Raw genomic sequence first — 22,236 nt, 5'->3', positions numbered from 1 at the left:
TAGTCTTCTTCAAAACCTACCCTTGAATAATTTTATAATTTGACTGGAGGCAAGAATTTATGCTTCTAATTTTCCAACTGATCAACATCAGTTACAAACGAAAACAATCTTGGACTATAAAAACACTACATTTCACAAGACACCAGGGGAAGTGAACTACAAAACAACATGCAACTCAACATCCAATCAGCATATCCAATCGCCACTACAGTTCTTCTGCCATCTTATTGAGCTTTTTGTCCATTAAGTAAAAAGTTACAAGACAGCATGATGATACCCGCCTTCACACTCTGTCTCACACATCCCTCACAGGCCCCTTGTAGGTACACAGCAGATCACAGCACATCACACATCCCCAATAGCTACCCGCACCAAACATCACAGACATCTCCGGTAATTATTCATGCCTCCCACCTCTCTGAACATGCTTGCAGATTCCTTCTTAAGAGTTTTCTTGCATGCTTTTTTTTTTTTTAGTTTCCAACAAGTCTTTATTAACACAAAGAAGCAATACAGGTACAGTCGCCCTCCGGGCCTATCACAACACAGGGGGGGAGCTCCTCGTGCAGGCAGATGAGATCACTCTTACACGGCCATTTAGCCGACATCCCGGAGGACCGGCGGCGTTGCCACATTCAATACGTTAGTAGCACCCAAGCAGTGTCCCAGCTGCAGATAGGACCATGGAAGATCTCCCGCCCTAGGATAGTGTGGCGGTAGAACTTGTGACCACACAAGCACCCACTAAAGCTCGCACCGCTGGCCTAGCCCCTGAAAGCTCCAACCGTATCCCTACCCCCCCCCCCCTCCCACCCCACCCATCACACACGCACCGCCTTACCCCCATGTCTCTGTAACGTTACCCGCATCAGCCGTCCCGCCATCCTGGCGTACCCAGACAAAGTGCCCTCCCGCAGTCGGTCTACATTCCTCCTGGCAGCACACTCACCCCTAATGTGGTCCCGTCGGGAACATGACCCAGTCAAACCAGTAATTCGTCCGTCGGCACTCTCCGCATGCAGCGCTCTCTACCATTCTGTACTACTGAGTGCCTCCTGGGCGCCCCTCCCCGGCTTCCCGGCCATGCTCAGCATCCCCAGCCGCTGTCACACCTCCACTGGGTTCTACATTCTGTGTCCCCCCCTTACTATCCACAGCAGAGTCTCCGGACTTCAACGACGCTCTATACAGCCCCCAAAAATTCTTGGGGCGGCTTTTAGGTGGTAGTAGTTCACTATATATCTCCGCCTGCGTACTACAATACAACAGGTCGCTGGCCCATCGCTTCGTAGTGGGCAGAGGTCCTCTCATCCAGCAAATCGCCACCACTCTCCTGGCTATCAGCAGGGCAATGTCCGCCAGGCGACGCAACGCCGGTCGGAGGGGTCGAGAGTACCCCAGCAACGCCAAAGCGGGGCTAGGAGGAATCCCCACCTCCAGTATCTTACTGAGCTCTCTGAACACCCCCGCCCAGAACCTGGCGACCCCCGGACAGCTCCAGGCCATATGCATGAAATCCGCCTCCGGATGGTGGCAGCGCTCGCACTCCGCAGATGGGCGCAGCCCATACCTATGTAATCGCTGCGGGGTATAATATACACGCTGCAAGAATTTAAAATGCACCAATCTGTGCCGGCCGTTCAAGAAGACCGTCTTGGTGCTGGCGCAGCAGTACTTCCACATATCGTCTGTGATCTCCATGTCAAGGTCCGTCTGCCATGCAGTTCTCACCGCTTCGCAACGGTACGGTATACACTGATCCCCCAGTTTTTTGAGCGTCGTGACCAGCTTGGCAGACGCCGCAGTCTTTATTACATAAGTGAGTTCCAGAACCTCCGGGGGCTCCGCCATTCCCGGCCCCAATATGGTAGAGAGCGCACCCCGCACTCTGTGGAACTGAAAACGCTGTAGTGGCGTGGGAGCCGGCGGCGCCGATCCGAGCTGGTCCCACGTCCTGGCCACCCCGTTAACGAATAGGTCCTCCATCCGCGAAATGCCCAGAGCGCTCAGCGCCTGTATCACACCCTTTTCTCTCAGCGGGGAAAGCCACACCGCCCACGCCACCGGTAACAACAGGGAGTACAAAATCGCGCAGCCCCGGGCCTTCGCCAACTCCCACCAGGCGTGCGTCGTGGCCTTAAGAGAGTCAAGGCTGCCCATCCTACGATCTACCTGCTGAAAGGCAATAGCCGGTAAGGGGAGCGGGTCTGCGAACAGTTTCTCCAGGATCACATGAGGGACCCCCGGATCAGCATGAATCCACGTATGCAGATGCGCCGCCTGCGCTATTCTGTAGTACCGTTCCAGGTCCGGAGCCCCCAGTCCCCCCTGTTCGTACGGCAGCGTCAACACCTCCCACCGGACTCTGGGCTGCTTGCCCCCCCAGGCTAGGGTAGCAAGCGTTTGGTTGAGCTGCTTGAAAAAGGCCTTAGATAGCACAACCGGGATATTATTGAACAGGAACAGGAACCGCGGCAAGACCACCATTTTCATGATGGCTATTCTGCCCAGCAACGTCAGGGGGAGCCTATTCCACGTCTCCACATCCTCAACTAACTTGGCGTATGCCACTCCGTAGTTTTCCCGAAGGAGCACCTCCGGGTCCCTGTGTAGCTGAATCCCCAGGTACCGTATCGAGTCAGTGGTCCACTGCAGGGGGTACTCCATGGGAAACGGCTGCGTCACCGGCGACAAAGGGAACGCCAACGACTTACTCCAGTTAACCCGAAGGCCAGATAGCGCCCCAAACCTGACCACCTCCCTGAGAATGGAAGGGAGATTCACCTCCGGGTCCCTGACATACAGTAACGTGTCGTCGGCATAGGTTGAGATGCCGATCTTATAAGTGGGAAAGCTGATGCCCTCGTGTCTATGGTATTCCCTGATAGCGCAAGCCAAGGGCTCCGCCACCAGGGCGTATAGGAGAGGAGAAAGGGGGCAACCCTGCCTAGTTCCCCTGCCGATGTCGAATGCGCCCGTGACCAGATCCCCAATCCGCAGCCTAGCAGTGGGGCGATAGTACAAAGCACCCAACATCTGCAGGAAGGGCTCACCCAGCCCAAACTTACGGAGTACACGCACCATGAATGGCCACTCTACGGAGTCAAATGCTTTTTCCATGTCCAGGAAAAGCGCCAGAGCCTTGCAATCCGGACGTACATGTTGCATGGCACCCAGTACCGTACGGATGTTATATGTGAGGTTCCTCGATGGAATAAAGCCTGCCTGCTCTGGGGCCACCAGCTCCGGCACCAATAGTGCCAGGCGCGTGGCCAAGATCTTAGCATACAGCTTAGCGTCTACGTTAAGCAATGAAAGGGGCCGGTACGACCCACATACGTTAGGGGGTCTCCCGGGTTTCAGGACCGTAACCAGAAGTGCCTCTCTCATGGTATCCGGCATACACCCCTCCTGGCATATCTCATCGAAAAGCGTGATCAGGTGGGGTAGAAGAACGTCCTGGAATGCTTTGTAGAAGGCCACCGTCAACCCATCCGCGCCTGGCGCACCACTCGACCGCATGCCCCCCAGTGCCTCCCGTATCTCATCTTGTTGTATAGGCAGCATCAAAAACTCCCTCTGCGAGTTCGACAAGAAGGGCATTTTGATGTAGCTGAGGTAATCATCTATTTCCTCCTCCATCCGTGACGACTTAGAGGAGTAGAGGTCTGCATAAAACGCTCTGAATTCAGCCACAATCTCCTCTTGGTCCGTGAGCACTGCGCCTGCAGGGGCGACCAGCTCCTCCACTACCAGGGGCTGTCTGCGATTACGCAGTAACTTTGCCAGCAAGGAGCCCGGGCGCTCACCCTCCCCATATGTGCGAGCGGTTGCGTACTTGCCCATATGTTGCACCTCTCTGTCCGCTTCGCTGTTGTATTCCGAGACCAAGTCACGAATCCTAGCTTCGACCCCGGCTGCCGGGGATCGCAGTAGCTGCCTTTCAAGCTGCGTCAACTGCGTTTCAATGGTCCGCATTCGCTGTCGGATGCACTTAAGGACACTAGAGTGCTTGGACATAGCTATGCCGCGTATGTACGCCTTGAAGGAATCCCAAAGCGTGTGGAAACTCTGTACCAAGCCCAGGTTCTTATCAAAGAAAGATTCTATGTCTTCCGCCAGATCACCCCTGAAGACCTCGTCCAGCAACGAGTAAGGCAGCAGGCGCCAGGTGAACGGCGGTATCCGCCTAATCGGAGAGTCCAAGATTAGGAGAAGGGGGGAGTGATCCGAAAGCGTGCGGGGGAGCACTATGCACCCCTTAAACACCGCCAGTAGTGAACGCGACACCAACCAGTAATCGATTCTAGTGTGCACGTCGTGGTGCGCGGAGTAGTGCGTGAAGCCGCCCTTCCCCGAGTGACCGTGTCTCCAGGCATCAAGCAGATCAAGCCTAGTCATCTCCGCCTGCATATGCGCGGCCGCAGACGCCGGGCGCCTCCCCAACCCCGATGAGCAGTCCAGCGATGGGTTGAATATAAAATTGAAGTCGCCCCCCCACACCATTCTTGCATGCTCGTATTGCCTACAAAGTGCGGCCAGCGTACCGTAGAACTCTGGGTCGTCAAAATTGGGGCCGTACACGTTAACCACCACCAGGTCATGACCCTGCCCTGTACACCTAGCCAGTAAGTAACGTCCGTGTGTATCAGCCTCAAGCACCGTAAGCTTCAATTTGGAGGTCGGGTTCACCCACGTGACCACCCCCCGGGAGTGTGTTGTAAAGCCGGCCGCAACGCTATTGCCCGCCAAGCCGCGTGCAGAAAGCATTTTACTCCCTGGGGGAAGGTGTGTTTCCTGTATTAAGCCTAGGTCAATGTGGTGCCTGTGGAAATAGTTCAGCACTTTCCGGAGCTTACGGAAGTCATTCAGCCCTCGTACGTTCCACGTCAGCGCTCTTAGAGTGCCAGGATTGCCTTCACCACTCACCGCTTCAGGGGCAGCCATCGCAACATCCACTCAGTATTCGTGCCAACAGGAGGAATTTCACACATGAGAGCACCGACTGGGCCGCTCTCAGACCTCCAAATCCAGTATGCCAGAAACAAACCAATACACAGGTCTTGCGGTGCGTCGTGTACCCAACCTCCCCACTTTTCAAAACCCCCCCCAACTGCTTCCCCCCCACCCACAGCCGACCTCCCCCAACCCGGCCAGGCAGGACCCCAATCCCACCCCCCACCCCTCAGAACCACAAACATCACTCAATAGCATTTCCCAAAGCAGCCCCAACTGGGGCCACCTAAAGCCGCAGCGCGGGGGCAGAGAGAACCAGGCGCCAGGTACTCCCAATTAGATAGCGCCTCCGGGTAGTAGCGTACTCTCCCCGCCTTGCCCTCGTGTACCACCCAACGTGTGCCGCCCCACCCGTACTACCCCCGGGGGACCGGGGAAGGACACAGATCACTCCCTCGAGGAACCAGGCCAGATGCTACAAAGCACAAGTCCGCTGGGGCCCCCCCCCGCCCGCCAGCCCCCCACCCGGGGAAACCCACGTCAGGGCCAGGGGAGCAAATAACATACCGCGTCCCGGGTGGGGGGGGGGGGGAAGGGTTCCCCAGGTCCCCAGGGATCAGACCACTCATGCCAGCCTCTGAGCGGGCTCAATGCATTGCCGCACCTTAAAACCAAGCCACAGGGCTCCCAGAACACTCACTTGCCCAATATATCAGAAAGGTCTCACCAGGAGGCTGCAGGAATGACTCCATGTACGGCCGCACCAAACTCAGCAAGGCGGGTAACCCCAAGGTCCCTTCCGCCGCCAGGCCATCAATCACCCCCCCGCCCGGTAAGCAAAAGCAATCCGCCCCGTCGTACCCAAAGTCCGACAGTCCATCTCGGGCTAGTCCTGCTCCTCCAGGCGGGAGGACTCCTCCGAGGTGTCATTTTGTCTCCGCTGACCGCTCCGCTGCTCCTTTGACCAGTCCTTCAAGGATCGATGCAGCTCCTTCGGATCAGTGAAAAAGTGGGAACGGCCCTGTCTGTTGATCCGCAGTCGCGCAGGGTAGAGCATCGCGTAGTCCAGGCCCAGTTCCCCAAGTTGTTTTTTATATGGAGCAAATTGTCTGCGCTCTTCCTGCACCTTGGCCGTGAAGTCGGGGAAAATTGATATGTCCATACCTTCAAATTGGAGCGTGCCCTTTTCTCTGGCCACCCGTAGGGCCACATCACGGTCTCTGTAATTCAACAGCTTTGCAATTATGGGCCTCGCTGGTGCCCCAGGTTTCGGGCGAGGCCCCAGCGAACGGTGCGCCCTTTCGACCACGAACATGGGAGAGAACACGTCCTCCCCCAACAGGGCACGCAGAAGCTTCTCCACAAAGAGTTCCATCCTCCCGGTCTGCGTCGTCTTCGCGACCCCCGTGATACGGATGTTCGATCTCCTCGAGCGTGCCTCCAAATCTTCCGCTTTGTCCTGAATGACCTGTAGTAGCCTGCTTATTTGCTTCCCATCAGCGTCCCACTCCGTTTGCGCGTCCTCCACGTGGGACACCCTTTTTTCCGCCATGTCGAGGCGCTCCGAGTTCTTATCTACACGCTCCGACATGCGATCCATTCGGTAGGTGAGCGCGTCCAGCTTGGCGTCGATTGCAGTGAGACTGCCCTGGAGGCCTTTCTCCATCGCCACCAGCATTTCTCGGATATCCACTTCCGCGGCGCCCCCCGTGGCAGAGCCGCCCGCCGCCGCCTCGGTCTTCTCCGCGGCCGGCCCCTTCGCCCTGCGGGGGTCGAAGGAAAGCTTGGGCTGTGTCTTATCGGTTTTCACCATGGCTGCCGTCCGGGTCAAGCACTCTCCCAGGTCCGGGCTCCTCCAACCGACACTAGGGGTTAACAGACCCCGGAACACCTCGTCAGCAACCCCGCAAGCGGGCCTCACCTCCCGGCCCAGGCCGGCGTCGTCAGGAGAGGTGATCCCAGCAGGCCGAACCCATCCATGTCAGAGTTCACCACAGCGGCAAACGCACCCGTCTCCGGCGCACTGTACCGCGACTGGGCCCGGCCCCTCCACCACCTCCGGGCACTTCTAATATGCGGGCGAATGCGCGCCCGAGAGGGCTATTGAGGGCTATTCCGGGCCTTCCGTGCCACCCGGGGCGCCCAGCAGTCTCGCCAGTGAAAGTCCTCCAGCAATGGGGGGGGGGGGGGAAAAGAGGGGCCAACGCGCCCACCACTCCTCCGGATCCCAGCACCAGGCGCCGTCTCCGCGCCCACCACTGCTCACTCCGCTCATCAAGGCCGCAGAGCAGCTCGCGTGTCACACGGGCCCCGGGACGCTCCAGGGGGGCCCCCCCCCGTCCGGGCGCCCCGCAGCCATCCTCAACAGGCGTCCCGCCCTCTGGTCCGACTCCACTGGCGCCTCAGGGCTCCGCCGCACCGCCGAACCCAGGACGTCCGTCCCAGCCCGTGCTCGGTCCAGGGGCCGCCGGTGCCAGGGTCTCAGGGTTTAGCACCGTCCATCGGAGCCGTCTGCTCCGCAGTTTCGCCTTCCGGCGAGGGGTCCAGAGGTAGGTCCGGGCAATCGGGACCACTTCCGATCTCGCTGCCGCACGTCGCGGCGCGCACGTCGGGGACGCCCCCAGGAGAGGCCGGGGACGCCGGGCCTGTCCGCGAGCCACAGCCTCGGCCCCTGCAGCAGCACACTCGGCCCCCTATCTAGTCGGGGGGCCCCACAGGCAGCACCGCTCCGAGGAGGGAGGATTCCCCCGTGTTCCCCACTAGGCAGCACCGTAGGGCAGGATCACTGGGCGGATCTTGTGAGGGTTACAGCGAGGAGCTCCGCACTCACGCGTCCGCCATCGCCGCCGGCTGGCTCTGCCCCTTTCTTGCATGCTTTTTAGGTATATCCAGACTACTGCAAGCAACTCTTTGGGCTACTTGGGCCCACCATCCGACAAAATAACTGGAAGCACTTCCACCAGCCATGGCAGACAACTCTTGTAGGTACCAGCTTTATAATCCAAAACAACTTTCTGTGAATTACAAACTCCTGGCACTTCACTCATCCCTTTTAAGTATTGACATGGCCATCCATACAACCTCAATAAGTGTTTGCACTATCCATCTCACAAATCACTGGCATGTACCCACTCATGCCAATAAAAACATTCCTGATAGGTTCCACACATCTGTCATTTCACATTTTCGTGGTCAGTGTGTGTTCGGAACAACTCGCAGTCCTCAAATAAGTTTCATGGTATCATAATATGTGACAAATACCTGTACCGTCATCCAACATATCTAGTAGGTATCCTCTCCTATTCCAAGCATCTCTGGTAGGTATCCTCTCCTATTCAGTGCACATCTTTGATTGGTACCAGCTCCTCCTGTCCCTCAAATCCTTAGTCAACCTTCAGATCTTCCATCTCAACATCTCTTGTCAGTACCCACACTCCACTCACAAATCTCTTGTAGATATTTGCTCCTTCCATCTTTGTATACGTGTAGCTCAGGCATCCTCATTACCGAGCAGGTGCACCTGGTACCTTGCTTATCTCAGACAGATACTTGCTGTCCCATACATTCCTGATTCTTACCTACTCCTACATTCACAGTATCCCTCTTGTGTGGAAGCTCACACATCTTTTTATCCCTATGAAGTACTTGCTCCTTCTATCCCACTAATACCCTGCTAGGTGTCCCTACCTATCTTGCCACAAATCCTGCAAGATAGAATAACCCTTTCAATGCTGATGCCCATGTGTTTGTACTCCGCATGTCATATATTTGAATCCTGCTCAGCTTTTCATCCTTCTGATGGAGAAAAGTGTATGCCATTAAACTGTCCACTCTAGAAATACCTTCTGTTTACAGCTCTTAAAAAAACAAAGTTGGCTAAGAGTTGGTTATTCACAAAGTGATCCATAACAGAATCTGTATGATCTTGTTGACAAATATTGAGTACCACCACAAATTCTGGCCTGTCTATAGACAGATGCTACAGCACTACAGTCTAATGGTTAAGCGAGAATCACGTTAGCCCAAACCCCTTATAAACACCCTCTTACTAATATCAAGGGAGAACCAGCTGAGTAAGTACTTTACAAATTTCCATTTACGTTTTACATGCCGGGTAGGCATTTGTATACATTATTTTACCTAACTCAGTGTAGAGTGCTATGTGTGTGGATAGGCACGTCTAGTGTGATTGTGACTGGAATTCTCAGTTTATGAGAGACTAGAAGGCTGGACCCAAATGTTTTGAGAGGGCATTGACAGGTAGGGCCGACTGTATCACAAACTTGTTCTTATTGAGGTTGACCACATGGTTACTAAACCTCTTCAGTTTGACACTGTACTAGGAAACGGCAAGAGTAGAGGCCATCTGTCAGCAATGAAGCTGAGGGACCAGTTATGTCTTACCTCATGTTTATTATGATCTTAAAAGCAGTGGTGGAGTCAGACACCAGACGGAAGAGCTGATATAGATAACATTAAAGACCACATTCACAAGAGAGTATGGGGAAACGTTTATGATCTAAACACGCATCAGTTAGCCAAAACAACTATATGTAACACACAAAGAGATGCAATCGGTCACGTACAAATAAGATGAACTTCTGGAACTTGTTTCTCAGGGAAATCTTTCCTATTTAGGATGAAGACCCTCCACTAACGCATGGATGGCATGCTTTATCAACAGACTCCTCCTCACACCATGAAAATCAATAAACGTCTCTGCGTAGACCAAAAAGGGGGCAACAGAAGGAGCTCTTTGGAGTGTTTTGATAAATCAAGTGATGTCCCTCTGAGAGCTAGGTGTGGATGGGGTATGTGCGAAGTGCTTGTGACACAAAAAATAAAGTAAAACTACCTCGTGGTGGACTAATAGCTTTAATTGATGTTCCAAATTGGCAGATTAAAACTCAGAGGGGAATTAAACCCTCAACCCAATTACAGCAATCAGGTCAAGATGTTTGTGCTCCTTCTAAGACCCTATCAGGACAAATATATTGGTTGGCACTGCCAAATAAAAGAGAAAAAACTCAAGAGAAAGAAGAAACGGATTTATAGTTCTAAAATCCGTCAATGTGGCCATTCACGTCCGTCTCCTGGTTCCCACTCCAGGAGACAGACGCAATAACGAAGATTTGGTAACTCGCCGTGAATAGGATTTAGGACGTGATTTTGTGTTTCCTTTTCAGCACAGTAATTATGGCACCAATGGGCCTTAGCAGAATTCTACATTAATTCCCTGACGCAAGTAGTGTGTGTGAGGAGGAATCCCCCACTACACGTTATAAGTGACATCGTTCTGTTTCTCTGTCATTTTGGAGCCTTTGAAGCCTATCAACATTTAAATCCACCATCCAGTCAAGGGTGGACTCTGGTGCCCCTTCCTTAGTCCTGAGGAAGACCCCGGCGTAAGGACCCAAACAGCCTACTTACCTTATGGGGTCAAAACGTCGACTACATCACTGCCATATGCCAGTTTGATCAATAGTGCTTGCTTCACTGTGATAGTGTATGGCAAACAATGTCCTTTTTACATGTCTCCATGATTATTTTGTAGCCGAGTGAAGCCGGCTCTAATTGTAATGTATTTGATGTCACTACCTTTCTCTCTCACTCCCCCAATCTTCACAAAGCGCACTTTACTATTTCCCCTTTCTGTCCCCCACCACGTGGGGCACTTGATATAATACGCTGTCCCAGATTTATTCTGATGCTCAATATGATTAAATAATATTAAAAGCTTTATAGTGTTGTGTAATTTGAATTAATGCCGGCTGGCATTTAATTACGTGTTTTTTGAATTGTAAGACTGGGACCACTTCCTTTCTGTACTGCATAATATCAAAGAGTCAATATAAGTGTTGCAATAAGTAGGGTACAGAGGATAGCAGAACTAACAGGGATGGGATTTGGCATCTGTGGATTTGCTGCCTTGTGAGTAATTCGAAATATATACTGAGTGAAATGGGCTGCCAAGAGGCAATGGAAGGGCTTGAAAGGTATTTTCTTCTTGGACAGCGGATCGTGGAATAATGTAAAAGATCAAGAATATTTTACACGTTTTCCGTGTTTAATAATTTAATTAAACAAGGCGAGCATTTTCAATGCAATAGGTCTCGCATTTGCGAGAATTTAAGCTATTGGAATTGTGCATGACAATGCCTTTTATTTATGTGTTTTTAAAACCAACACACATATAAAAGGCATTGTTATTTATAATGCCAACAGCTCAAGCTCTCGCAAATGTGACACCACTTTAATGGTGGCTGCGCCCCTTTCTTTAGACACTGCTTGCCATATTCAGGTTACAGTGAGCAGCGTCTAAAGAAAGGGGCGCGGTCAACATTAAAGTGAAAGCGTGGTATGGGACACTTTCACCCAGAAAATAAAAAATAAACAAAGGTTCTGTCTAAAGTTAAAGCGGACCGCGCTCGAAAATGAAATAAAAATGCACACCCGCTATAGTTAAACCAGGTCACGCTGGAAATTAAATAAATAAATAAGCAAGGCCGCTATAGTTAAAGTGGACCACGCTGCAAATTGAATAAACAAATAAGCGGGCCCGCTATAGTTAAAGCGAACAAGCAGCCATTACTATTAAAAATATTAGAGCGGGCGGCATGCTGCCGTGTAGGAAAACACGTTGTGGTTGGTATAGTGGAAGATCATTAAAGGAAATAGTGCTCACAGACTAGATAAAGCAGACCGTGTAAAAATAAAAGTAAAAGGTCCAGTCCTTATTGGAGGTTACAAATGCAGACAAGGCAGTACCATGGAGGGACTAATAATCCTATTTATCAAATCAAAAGCAATGATTTTGAAAGGACAGTAATAGGAGCAAATTGAAAAGATGGGCAGGAAATGGGTGGATCTTCTATTCCATACCTCAATTCAGCATGCTTCGCAGAGCAGCGCACGCGCTGCCCAGGCTCGACCTAAAAATTAGTAAATTGTTTTTGAAACAACATGAAAGCAAGCGTAGGCGTGGCTTTTTAAAAAGTTCCTGTGCAAACAGGTTATCTAAAGCTTTGCCCATCCACCAACCCCCACTTTGTAAATAGACTGGGTCAAAACAAGGAACTTAAAGGTTTAATAGGCGAGGGCTTTGGTGTATTTGGTATGCATGTTAATGCAATTACCAGCTAAAATGAATGTGAAAATTGCTTAGCATTAGCGACACGACCAAGATGTAATTAAGTTCATTTATCTGGCGAGGGGTATAATAAGCACAGGATGGATGAAAGGAAGATGGCGGTGTAAAGACTATAAGTATGAACTTCAGTTGTATTTACATTTTCCTTAAAATGCAAGCAGAATAAAATCAAACACTAAATTACTTATATATTTTATAGAGAAAAGAGATTATAAATCTTGAGTCGACGGACACGTTTTAACAGGCATGCCCTCGCCAGGTGGTGCTGCATGTGCCCGTTGGCAAGAACTGGATGTACAATATCATTTTTACAATTAGCCCAGATCAACCTGTTTTCTGTTGTTGTTTTTGGTTTGTTTGGAGCCAACGTGGGTGTTAGGAAACCTCTGATGCAAAATTCAAAGCTTCAAAGGTAATTGCTCAGTAGGTCCTTTTACCAAGATCGGGAGGTCACGCGTGCGGCACCTGGAGCTCTTTCTACCTGTATAATGCATGAACTGTGAAGACCGAATTCAGGCCGAACTGGAAAGGCATGGCTGTTCCAGCTGAGCAAACCTCAGGGTAATTTCATCAAAACAACAAGAGTACGGTATTGTTAACCCAGAATGTATGTGAGTGCTTGAAAACAGAAGGGTAAAACCACTGTGCAACGAGACCCTGTGGCAGAACCCCCAACATACAAGAGTCCTTCTAATCTATCTACTTCTTTTAGTCCATCTACTAACAACATTCTCAGGTCAATACAATCGGAACATTCTGATTCCCTGCTTCACAGTGTTGTTTCAAGGTCTTTACCTCTGATCAGAACCACTTACCTCGTATCCCTGATTCGGGAGGAATATAACACATAATTGTTTCAGTTTAATACAAACACTAAAATACTTTCTGATCCCAAAACACACACAGATAAGAATACACATCCATCGAGGGACATGCATTCTGTATTTTCAACTAAAGCCTGCTTATTATGATCTCTCGCTAAAACAGTTTAAGAACCAGCAAGATTGGTGAATACTTTTATTTTTGCACGCTTAGGCATGCAAACAGAACGCAGGAAAACCTCAAATAAGTCATTAAAATGTTGTTGTAACAGCAAAGTAAACAAATCGAAAGAGCACGGACTAGGTTTTGATTTCAAACGGCATGTCATGGTGCACTGGCAGTTTTACAAAATAATGACTCAATCCCATCACGAAAAGCTGCTGGGAACATTATTGGGAGAACGTAACTATCCTCAAGATCTCGCTGTCTTGATGGAAAGCTCATCCAAGCAGTTGCAAAGCATGTAAACACACGTAAACCAATGGCTGAAGTGGGCGGATCCAGAGCCCACTCTGTCCATATCATTCTCTGTGCATCTTATTAATATATCAATGACAAGAGCTCTTGCAATAGACAGCCAAAGTGGTCTGCAGCAAAAACAAAAAATTGAATATATTTTCTTTTTGGATTGTAGATTAACAAGCAGCACATCAGAACGTTTTCTTTCTTGTTATGTTACATGTTGTACTATGTAATGCAGGACACCCAACCTCAATTATTGCTACCCTGCCAGTTCTACCAAAAAACAACATATCTTCTTATTCAGTTTTCTAGAGTTGATGAGATTAAAGTTGACAGAGCTAAAAATGAAAAAAGTCTCTGCTGGTGGACGAGTAGAAACACAGTAGTACACCAGCACTGGGCACCTAGACGCTTACTATGTGCAGAGTTGAACAAGTCCCTGTTGACTATCGGCCTACCAACAAGACTTGATGTCAATAAGGTATACCCTGCCTTGAAAGGAGAAAAACATCAAATGCACCAATATGCCTAGGGTTCAGAAGCACAGTGAGAAGGTGTGCAGGGTCAGATAAGAACACTTCAAGCAGGTGCACTTAGATCCCAGACTACATAGTTTCTAGACATGCTCAGACTTACTAGTCCCACCATCTCTTGGTAGATCTCGGGAAAGTTTACCTTGGTAGAGGCATTGGCTTGTGGAGCATATAACATATTATGAAATGCTTTGAGGAATATTCTGTGTACCTTTGACTGTGCTGATACAACCCTTATCTTTGGAGGTCCAGTTGCCTGCATTTTGCCCAAGTATTCTTACCTTGGAATACAACTTTCTACAATCGAAATCTCTACCTTCACAGCAAAACGTGCACCCATTGCTCCGGCTGTGTTTCTCTACCGATGCGAGAGTCGGTCATCCGTTTTGCAAACACCACTTTTAAAGGTCATCCAGACCACAGTAATGTGGCCCCAACGTTTCTTCTTACGTCCAGTAGAAAACAACATAGCAACAACGTATCCTTGAAATGAAGGTCACTCCTGAAAACAAATCCGGAAACGGAGTTCAATATAAGCAACGACTGTGTAAATAGTGATCAAGGTATTAACTCCAGATAACGGTTGGCTTAATTGGAGTTGCCAGAAATATGGAATAATGCAAATAACGAAAAATGCACACCACTAGATGGTCAGCTGGTGGACAGGTTAAATTCAGAACAGACTCTCCGGCCCTTCTTCCCACCAACTCTCACTTTCTCTAGATAGAAAAGTTACGTATTTTGTATACTTTTACATTAGGGACCAGTCTTGTGGACGATAATATGTTGTGGAGCGTGTTACTGATTGGAAGCATCTTCATTCCATAAACAGCTTCTGCTCTGGGGCAGTTTTGTTGGCTCACAGTAAGACCACAATTCTATTAATAATCCACATTTGTAAAGCGCAAACAATCACCCGTAAGGGTCTCTAGGCGCTGGGGGCCATCGGGAAGATTAAGCAAGCTATTGCCCAGAGTCACAGGGTGCTGGACTGATCTGCCGCCGGCGATCGAACTGTGATCCCCAGATTCCGGCTTCAGTCGCCCTGGCCGCGGCACCACAACTCCTCCTACGAGTGAGGATGTGAACACTGGCCTTTCAGGAGTGCGCATTGTAACAACAAAGGTGGATCAACGTGAAAATGCCAGCCGTTCAGACTGGATTAGCTAAACTCGAGAGCAAGTCCTGTCTGAACCTTAGATTTCTTTTTTGTAAGTTAGTAACAAAATGTTTGCATTTGAAATAAAGATGACCTAATTCTGGCAAACTAGCCCAGTACATGTCCTACTCTGCCTGTCCTTATGAGTTGTGGTCACTACCTGGGGAACAACTTGGGGTCTACCAGCACTGGGATTAGGTTCAAGTCACCCCACATTTTATACGATGGAGGCTGCAGTAAGGCAGCAGGCTAAACGTCTCCATCCTCCATTCACGCCAAAAACAATAAATGGCAAAGCGAAAGTAGGGCAGGGAAAACTCAGAACCTGGAGGAATTCGTGTTATTCCTTCACACTACGGAGCTAGAGAAAGGTTCATTATCATCAACCAGAGCTTACATTAGTTTGGCGATTCCTGAAGACTCATCGAGATCACAACTTGATTTGTAGGGTAGAAAAAACAGTTCAAGTCAGAGCTCAAGTTTGTGCTGTCAAAGCAGAGAACCATTCTGCTATTGTCTCTTGTGGCAGGAATAAAGCACTCAAAAGTACAGCCATGCCCAACACTAACAGGAGAACTAGAATCACCAGCTTTCCATTTGTCCAGCGCAATGTAACGAGAATGAGCCGCGAGCTGTTCACCAAGGACCCATGCCTCAGCAGCTGGTAAACTGCAACCAGATGAAACCGTAGCAGATACTTCCTTGGCGCTCATTTCCATCTCTGGTACCTTAGAGAATGAATGAGTGAATGAACCTTCTAGAATTCAACCAGTGCCTTCTACATTACTTTGATGGGCAGTATGCTAGAAACAACCTAAAAATATGCGATAAGTAGGAAATCGAAATCAACAATTACTGTTAAGTAAAGTACCAAACGAATCATCCATCTAAATGTCACTAAATGAACTCCCGACATCAATCACAAGCAGAAACTGAGCTGGTACAATTATTATTAATATACATGGACGGCACAGAGAGGTGGGAATAAGCAGTCTGGGGCGGGTACTCACTTTTCAGCAAACAGCATTGACTTGCTTGTCCTCCCACCGTTTTTTAAACAGGAAGTTGTGCGACTGAGATGCATGACTGGTATATTTAAGTCTAGTCTTAATAACTAAGCACTTTCTAAATTTTTCACATTTTCAAGAATACACTCAGCAATTTAGTAACAAAAAAATTAATTAGGAGTCAATTTTGTCACCATAATCCCACTGAGAGGCGTGCATGCTTTCACTGATCGCAAATATGAATACACATTCCCAACAATATAATATACATGTGAAAATGTGCAATGCATACTCTCACTATGGATCTACACTTTGGCTGGAATATCATTTCAGGGTCACATGCTTTCACAGCAGGGATAGCCCAGCTTCTCAACCTGCAAATCGACACGCATTGATATCCTCTTTGAAATAACAAATATCACAATATGTAAAAAAAGCGCAGCACAGAGTAAATTAAAACCTTCAACACTGTGCTACAACCGGTGCTGGTCCAACCAAGAGCAACAAAACCATTTATAGCCTTTACCAACATACTAATAAACAAATAGGTTACAACAATACCGCTAATTATTTTAACTCCCAAAAGCAAATTTCGTTCAGGCAGGGTATTTATTTGCATTTCCGTTGCCAGGTCACAGCCACCACATACATCTGCCACACAGACAGAGAATGCAGAGCATTCATCTTTCATGTGCAATGAATGCACTCTATATATAAAGATGGAATGCCAGCCACGTCCCTCTTCCTCGTTAGATATTATATTAGGAAACGTGCGCTGACCTGGCACTCAGTTGTCTAACCGCTGCCACCACAGTGTGCATTACTGCGTGGGCACACAGTGGACGCACACTTGTGCCTAGAGTAGGATGAGGCGAAGCGTCACTAAATTACATTTCCTGTGTGCAGAAAATCATAGAATAGCTCAATCCTCGTCGCCACTGTGATAATGCTAATGCGTTCAAGTAAAGTGAGTTCTCACAATATTCTTAAGTGCAATCTTCACGACAAGCTGTGGAATATGCGTCCGGTCAGGCACAAAGCACCTTGGCTGCAGGTCGCAGTATGTTAATGTGTTTATGTTTATTTTCGACACTGTAGGGCGACGTCTGATGAACTTCCTAGCCCGCTTTACATGCCAGCTGTAGGCCGGCATCTGTCGTCCCTGGCTTCACAGACTACTCTCCAACGAATGCGAGCAATCTGTTTTCTGCTTGGTTAAAAAGCGACGGGTATGCCCAACAACTGTACTCCGGATCTGCGAGAATGCCAGCCATGCGTAGGGAGTAATTCAATGCATCCCCGCCGCGAATGTATCCCAGCCGCGAATGATCAAATAAGGCAAGCGATGCCCAGCAGGCCGCCCTATGACGACATCGCTGCTCTGCACGGGACGGGTAAGTGAGCGCAATAGCATCAGCTACGGATGGCCCATTGGTACATACTAGTTGCTATTGTGCAAACAGGCTTTTGAAAGATCATGCCTTGGTTGGTGCATCGGAAAGTAAAAGCCCTGCAAAGGCTTGGCCAGCAGGGGCCCTGCACACGGAGCATTCACTGGAGAGTACACAGACAACCATTAGGCACACACACGTTCCTGACACTGAGCTACAAATGGCCTCTGGGGATGTTCTAACCCTTCAGACCCCTCGAGTGTGTACCTGCCAGAGTGCACTTACAGCCATACACCTTCTCAAAAGCGGAGGCGAGGCAGAGAACTATCCCATATATATTACTAGGATCAGATCATATAATTGTCTAATTCCAGGCGTCAAATATTTGAGATACGTATATTTTCGCGTGCCATGTCGCACTCGTACAGTAAGAAAGCACAAACCGTGGAAAAACCAATAGAGCCGTTTATCTTGGTCAATGCTTGTGTTCACAGAGCTTTTGATATGTTTTTTCTAAAACTATATTGGAGCAACTGCTGGGGCTTCACCAAAACAAAAACAAATTGTCTAAAAGTAACATTTACTTTATTGTCTCAAAAAGCACTCCCAGCAGTCCTTGGCACAGAACTGAACTACTCAGTGTGTGGATGTGCTCCTTGCGAAAGAGATGAATGCTGCCGCGTGGAGTGAAATGAGCTCACGCTTGAAGTGGGCCGATCCACTGGCCTGTGCTATATCTGCTAGTGGACCACAAGAAACCGTGAATGACACAACAACAATATTATAGTAATAATGACAGTACGTGGCTAAAGCAAGACCTACAACAAATGAGTATCTCCCTGAGAGGTGCCAACTCCTGAAATAACAAGGTTGTGTGGGCTGAGCTGTAAGCATGACCCTTGACATCATCGGAGAGTCATTCCTGGAAATTATATTGTTTATGTGGTACTATGAAAACTAGTCTACAGATAGAAAAGGACCAGTTAAAATGATTATGGCACAACAACAAAGTTCTCAAGAAGTTAACTAATCTTCAGCGTATGGTTCCTTACTGCACCATTCGTAGTTATGATAAAGGGCGTAAATCATATGGTCGCAATGGAAAGTTATCCTTGTGACCGCTATGAGCGGACCACCTGTATTGAGCCACGTGCTTCCTTTGAAATGATAGAAAAAGAGCCTCAACCTGGCCTACCTGCTGCCTGAAAGCACTCTTTCTAGGTCTGGCGTTAGCCAAGACCTTTTGATTTTACTAAAATTATATGTATAATATACTTACCTAAAGGGGCTTTCAACCACCTCTCTTCATCCATTGGTCTTTTGTTGCGCCATTCACATTTTGGTTCCGCCCACTATAAACATACAGTGTGCCAATGGGCCAACCTACTTCATCCACTAGGATAACTGCACTTTGAGTGACTGCATTTTGCTCTTTCACAACGTGTGCATCCAGTGCATCACCACACAAGGTAGTTCCGTCAGTGCCTGTGTTTTTGTTTTCACTTTATTGTTCTGTGTTGCCTTTGTGTTTACAGTCTGATGTGATAGCAGGATGCTACCAGATATGAGCACATTCCAGCTTTATCAGTTCTTATCTCCTGTTAATGCTGTTGTAAATTCCTTTCCAGTAGCCTTTCTTCATCCGACTTCTGCTGTTTTACAGCATCCCAGATCGTGTCCATTTGTAAATGTTCTTTATAAAGTAATCCTCTTTTTAATATGCACGCAATGAAGTGCATTTATAACTGCACTCTTGTGTGTCATGCAGGTATGCATTTTAAATAAAGACTACATTTATACTTTTAAATTAATGTATCTGGTACGTCATGCTTATATGGCTTTCTAGTTTAATTCCAGTGCTCTTGGATGTCGTTGTTATATAGCCATTTAACTATTATATTACTAATAAAGTCTCTGCCACTTGTTCCAATTTTCTATCTTTGCAATCCTTTGTCGGTGTACCTACCTAGCTACTAGTTACCTATTTATCAGTCTTAGTGGTCTTTCTGTCTATCCATCTACCTGTCTGTCCCCCTACATGTCTATATATCTATGTGTTGGCTTGTCTAGCTACCCGTCTATGTGCCTGTTGGTCTGTTTACATGTCTTTCCATCTATCTATCTTTGCAGCTCTATCGCTACATCTGTCTGCATATCTGTCTGTATGTCTATCTATCTTTGCAGCTCTGTCGGTGTATCTGTCTGTTTATCTATCTATCTTTGCAACTCTATCTATCTATCTATCTATCTATCTATCTATCGATCTATCTTATTGCCTATCTACCTATATGTCTGTCTACTTACCTGTCAATTTATCTACCTGTTGGTCTGTCTACTCACCTGTCTATCTATCTACCTGTTGGTCTGTCTCCTTATCTGCCTATCTATTTATCAGTCTGTCTTTCTACCTATCTTCACAGCTCTATCAGTCTGCCTGACTGTTAATAAAGATTTACAAAAACATACCAAAAAAGAATTTGCAAAAACAAGATGCTGGAAATCAATGGCAGACCGATTGACTTTTTAAGGTCTGGTGTTAGCCCAGATGTTTTACTAAAATTACGAGTATAGCAGTTAGCTACAGGGGTTTTCAGTCAGACTTTCTATTAATCCGTTGTTTTATCATTCACATTTTTCTTCTACCTGCTCCAGCATGCGTTATAGCCCAGTGGTTCAGACCACTTCAACCACTGACCAACTTTACTGTGAGTTACGGCATGCTTCCGTTTCGCAAGTAGCACAACCACACACAAAGTAGTTCCCTTCAGTGCCAGCGGCTCTTATGGCAATTTGTGGTTTTTTGAAACCCCAAAAATATTTTGTCTTTAGACAACATATTTTTTTTTCCCTTTCTTTTTTTAGATTTTCGAGGGTCTAGCAGTTTCCCTAACAATAATGTTTAGCCATAACCCTCAGAAAACAAGAATTGCAGAGCCAGACCTATTGTATTTTTCAATGCTTGTTTATTGAAAGGTTTTAGCATTATACATATCGATTCAACATTTGTTTGACATGGATCTTACTTACAATAGCATCAGTTGTAGCTATACAGCTGTATTTTCTTTTGAGTGCTAAAGTTTAGACTGGTGAGGGAATGAGGAAATATATAGGGGTAAAAAGGAAAGATACATACAAAGTGTTTTATACAAAAAGTAGCTGAAAGGGATGAAGAAGAGACCTCTTAAAATCTGGTATGGAAGTCCTTTGGTGTGTACTTCATTACGCTACTGTACTTTCAGGAGCTGTACAGCGCTCTCAGATCAAGCAAAGAATCAGTGATTAACTGTACTAGCAGTACACCTGCCAAGTGACACCATCTTTCAGCTCCTGCCTCTTAGTCGACAGCTCATTGCATGCTGGGATTTTTGAGCGCTTATTCTCCAGGCAGTTGTCAAAATGGATATTCAGCATAGCATTCTGTGCTACAGTTTGGGGATAGTTCTCTGCTTGGAGTCATTCATATACTATACCACTGGGAGGGACAATGTGTCCACTGGAGGTGTATCTAGACTATTTCTGAGAGTGTCACTCAAGGTATTTCACAGAAGAGTTGGAAATGCCACATAAACATGAAAATGTCACAAAAAGGCAGACCGACACATAATTCCTGCGTCATCTCATTTAAACATGTATTTCCTGTAACCTACCTTAGCAGTTGTGGCATAAATGCATGGACAACGCACAATATGATGAGTGTCAGTTCAAAAAGCAGGACCTCAACGGGGAGGGAGGATAACGTTTTTAAAACTTCCTCACAGCTGACTGACTAGCTCCCAAATCACTGTTAACCCTTCCCTGCCTTCTCTTGATTATTTCTTCTGATTTACAGACCTCTGTCTAAAGACAGAGAATTCACCACATGTGCAAGGCTAGACACCCTGTCAGACGTTGCAGTGGGCACCTGATTCTTTGTCTGTGCTTTCGAAATCGATCTCTTCTAGGCGAAACCATTAGCTCAACTTAACTACTTATGCATACTAAGAGGACTGCATCCCTTGGAGTGTATAACTGATGACGTTTGTGTGGAATCTGCCACACCAGCACAAGCTGGATAATTCTCTTCCATCCTCTATCTGGAACCTGGCTTTTCCACCATTTATCAGAAACCAGGCCATCAGCTCTATCTTTGGGCCCACCCAATAGAAAGCATTGCCTCATTAGGGGGCCTCTACCGCGTGCCCCTGGTTATTCTTCTGCAGTCTTGATGTTGGGTTAGCAACGTCTGCTTTTTGAATACCCAATTCTTGTTTTTGAAGGTTGCCACACAGTGGACTTTATCTTCTCTACACCTTTACCCATCGCAATAAAAGGAAACCTCCCCATCCATCCTCTTTCATTGTTAAACTCCCTACTAGAGCATCAACTACTGTAAAAGTGACAAACAAGATGTCCTTCAGACAGTGGAACAAACAGCCTGTCGGTTCTAGATTCACATATATAGGCGGTCTCACCTCCTGAACAAATAAAAACAGCATAGCAACATAAAATTGGCTTACCGAACACCAAAAAAATAAAAATGATCTTCTTCAAAACACTAACGTAACTTAGGATCACGGCTCAATTAAGCAGATAAAAACAGACATGGCTACATTCAATAATGATGGAATAAATCAAACTAACTGGTCTTGAGTTTCTCAACCCAATCTTCTACAAATTGTCTGCCAAAACAGTAAAAGATGTCCCTAGTCCAACTGTATCTAGGATACCAAATATGCTACCATCATAGAATTCCACATCCCACAGTGCATCATCTTTA

The 22,236-nt window shown here is 47.6% G+C and overlaps 1 protein-coding gene across 3 annotated transcripts in view; it reads right to left on the bottom strand.

Annotated features, from left to right (window-relative positions):
* The window catches only part of PIBF1 (progesterone immunomodulatory binding factor 1), an 848,309-nt gene that overhangs the window by 458,113 nt on the left and 367,960 nt on the right, over positions 1–22,236 (bottom strand). The gene's annotated exons all lie outside the window — the stretch shown is intronic.

Source organism: Triturus cristatus, chromosome 8, assembly GCF_964204655.1.
Source record: "Triturus cristatus chromosome 8, aTriCri1.1, whole genome shotgun sequence".
NCBI classification, from domain to species: domain Eukaryota; kingdom Metazoa; phylum Chordata; class Amphibia; order Caudata; family Salamandridae; genus Triturus; species Triturus cristatus.
The sequence above is the reverse complement of the archived record's forward strand: the minus strand, read 5'-3'. Positions and strand labels throughout refer to the sequence as shown.